Source organism: Gopherus evgoodei, unplaced genomic scaffold (assembly GCF_007399415.2).
Source record: "Gopherus evgoodei ecotype Sinaloan lineage unplaced genomic scaffold, rGopEvg1_v1.p scaffold_33_arrow_ctg1, whole genome shotgun sequence".
NCBI classification, from domain to species: domain Eukaryota; kingdom Metazoa; phylum Chordata; order Testudines; family Testudinidae; genus Gopherus; species Gopherus evgoodei.
This window is the reverse complement of record NW_022060005.1, coordinates 759054-763013: the sequence shown is the minus strand read 5'-3', so window position 1 is coordinate 763013 and position 3960 is coordinate 759054.

The window sequence follows — 3960 nt, the reverse complement described above, 5'->3', positions numbered from 1 at the left end:
GTCCTTCCTTTTGGGCTGCGAAATGCACCCGCCACCTTCCAGAGGCTGGTAGATGGTCTACTAGCAGGACTGGGAAAATATGCAGTTGCCTACCTCGAAGATGTGGCCATTTTTTCAGACTCCTGTCCCGAACACCTACTACACGTGGAAAAGGTCTTTGAGCGCATCAGACAGGCCGGACTAATTGTTAAGGCCAAAAAGTATCAAATAGGCCAAAACAGAGTAACTTACCTGGGACACCAGGTGGGTCGAGGAACACAACCCCCTACAGGCCAAGGTGGATGCTATCCAAAAGTGGCCTGTCCCAAGGTCAAAGAAACAGGTCCAATCCTTCTTAGGCTTGGCCGGGTACTACAGGCGATTTGTACCTACAGCCAAATCGCTGCCCCACTGACCGACCTGACCAAAAAGACCCAGCCAACTACAGTTAAGTGGACTGATGAGTGTCAAAAGGCCTTTACCCAACTTAAGGCAACGCTCATGTCTGACCCTGTGCTCAGGGCCCCGGACTTTGACAAGCCATTCCTAGTAACCACGGATGCATCTGAGTGTGGTATAGGAGCAGTTCTTATGCAGGAAGCAATGCATCACAATTTCCATCCTGTTGTGTTTCTCAGCAAGAAACTGTCTGAGAGGGAAAGTCACTAGTCAGTCAGTGAAAAGGAATGCTACGCCATTGTGTACGCCCTGGAAAAGCTACGCCCATATGTTTGGAGACGGCGGTTCCAGCTACAAACTGACCATGCTGTGCTAAAGTGGCTTCATACTGCCAAGGGGAACAACAAGAAACTTCTTCGTTGGAGTTTAGCTCTCCAAGATTTTGATTTTGAAATTCAGCACATCTCAGGAGCTTCTAACAAAGTAGCTGATGCACTCTCCCGTGAGAGTTTCCCAGAATCCAGTAGTTAAAAAGTGTTCTTAAAATGTAAAAGTCTGTTAGTTATATACTTAGTGGTATATGTAAGGGTGCATGTGTTGTATTAATCTGTTTATTTTAAAGTTCTAGGAGGAAATCACCACCAGTGAGGTTCCCCACTGTCTGCAATTTGGGGTGTGTGTCATAAACAGATAGCTAAAGGTTAATGACTCTTTCACCTGGAAAGGAGTAACCTGAAACACCTGACCAGAAGACCAATCAGGAAAGAAGACTTTTTCAGATCTGGGTGGAGGGAAGTTTTGGGTGTGAGTTCTTTGTTCTTTGTCTTGTGTCTGACCCTCTCGGCTCTGAGAGTGATTTTTCTGTCTCCTAGCTTTCTAATCGTCAGTTTTCAAGTTGTAAGTACAAAGATAGTTAGACAATATGTTTATATATATATATATTTTTGTATTTACATGTGTGTAGTTGCTGGAATGTTTTGAATTATATTCTTTTTGAATAAGGCTGTTTATTCATTTTTCTTTTAAGCAATTGACCCTGTATTTGTCACCTTAATACAGAGACCATTTTTATGTCCTTTTCTTTTTTTTATATATAATCCCTTCTTTTTAAGACTTGTTGGAGTTTTTTCTTTAGTGGGCACTCCAGGGAATTGAGTCTGCAGCTCACCAGGGAATTGGTGGGAGGAAGAAGTCAGAGGGGAAAATCTCTTTTTGTTAGATTTACTAACCTGACTTTGCATACCCTCTGGGTGACGGGGGAAGTACTTGTGTTTCCAGGACTGGAAACAGAGAGGGTGGAGTCCCTCTGTTTAGATTCATGGAGCTTGTTTCTATATATCTCTCTCCTTGTTGTGAGACTCAAGGAATCTGAGTCTGGGGGTTCCCCAGGGAAGGTTTTGGGGAGACCCCAGTGCGCCAGGCACTGTATAGATTCCTGGCTGGTGGCAGCTTTACCAGGTCCAAGCTGGTAACTAAGCTTGGAGGTTTTCATGCTAACACCCATATTTTGGACGCTAAGGTCCAAATCTGGGAAAAATGTTATGACAATGATAGTGATGTTTTAATTGAACCAACAGGTACAAGGTAAAGGACGATAACTAACCACTTCAGAGGGGTAATATGTAACTTACATGTATGTATAAAAGAGGAGTCACAGAGGGGATGTCTTTGTCTGGCCAAGATGGGAATGGAAAGTCCCGCCGCTCACTGAGCTTGTCCATTGTCATGGGCATACATGTATTAAGTGTACTTGTAGCACATATGGGGCAATAATGCCGTGCTTTACCATCAGTAACCCTGGCCGAGTGCCTTTGCCACTGAACAGAATCTGTGGTCTTCTTGGGCATTTTGTTCAAAATCTGCTATACTGGCTACCTGGCCAGAGCAGCACACAGAGAGAACCCACACAGCCAGCAACTGACAACAGCTGCATCTCTCAGGATGGTGAAAAATTTCACGCCCTGTGATGACATAGTTAGATTGATTTAACCCCCAATGTAGATGGATCTAGGTCCATGGCAGAATTCTTCTGTTGATCTAACCACCCTGTCTTAGAAGGGTGGATTTACTACAGCATTGGAAAAACCCCTTCCATTGCTGTGGTGTCTACACTACAGTGCCATATTTCTGCTGCCATATCAGCTGTAGTGTAGACATGGCCTCGTACTCATTTCATTTACAATAGTGTAAATATTAGTTATGCCAGTAGCAAGAGGAGAGTCATATCTGTGCCTCTAATCCCTTTGTAAAATGCCATGTGCCTGTGTGACGCTACATGCATGCGTTAAACAATAACATGAACAATAACATAGGTCTCCTCTTAAGTCAACTCAAATTATGTGTCTCACCTGCCTTGAGCACAAAAAGTCTTTCGTTCAGTAGCTCAACGGGCTCCTATAAGAACATGTTTACTGGCATGTCCAAGGAGACCAGTCCTCTAGAGTGATCACACAGTGGATAGCCTGAAGTCAACAAACAGCTCTTGCATTTCCATTATATTATCTTCCTTGGCTCTCCCTTCTTTCATGTGGAAGGAGCTTAAAATAATCTCTCAATTCTACAAGGCTTTATCAGGTCAATAAACCTTACTCCATCCATTAGTCCCATGGAATAGGGGTTAGTCTTTTAAATAAGGGCTGAAGGATCAAGGTGTTAAACCTACTGGATTAGATTACGCTGTACTTAGGCATTGAGTTTCATGCACATTTTGCTTATACATGGGCTGGATCTTGCAATGCTTACTCACACAAGTATTGATTACTCAAATGAGTATTCATAAAAAAGCTAGTTTTGTTGCTCTAGTGTAAAAATTAATTAACTGGATATTGAGTGCATCCTGTGAAGACAGCTGGTGTATAGAGGGTGGCTAGTGTTCCAAGATGGGACCCACAAAGAGCAAGGAAATGATGGATTCTGAGAACAAAATGCACGGGGGATTAGCATAAATAAATGTTCTAGGTTGTAGCCATTTGGATTGACAAAACCAGACTATAATTGTTTAATGACTCTGGACACTAGATTCAAAAAGCTAAAACTTTATAACTGCTAAACCACAAATTGCCAACCTCACATGCACAAATACACAAAGTAAATAGCCTTAACCTAATAAAGTTCTCAAGCAACATTTTTCTTTCATTGCCTGCCTGTAGATTTCCATGATTTTTGATGGAAATATTTTTTCATCGGTTTGTGTGTGTACAGAGAAATCAATGTTTACTGATATTTACCAATTAAAATCTAATACTTGCAAGCCTATTTCTATAACCCTTGTTAAGTACAGTACAAAGCAGGTACACTGGGTAAATAACATGTGAATGGTGTGTTATTTTAATGGGTGAAATCCTAGTCCAATAGTATCCATTGGAGTTTTACCATTCATTTCAGCAGGGTCAGGATATCACCCAATGATTTTGACCCTAGAGAAATCTTGATTATCTCACTTTATTGGGCTTAGCAACTTCATTCTTCTTTGGACAAGTCATCAGTAGACAAGTATTCTGAAGAAATGACCATACAAAACCAAAAAGAAAATTTTGTTTCCCTCATTCAGTAAATCTTCTCAGTTTATTGCCTTTTCACTTA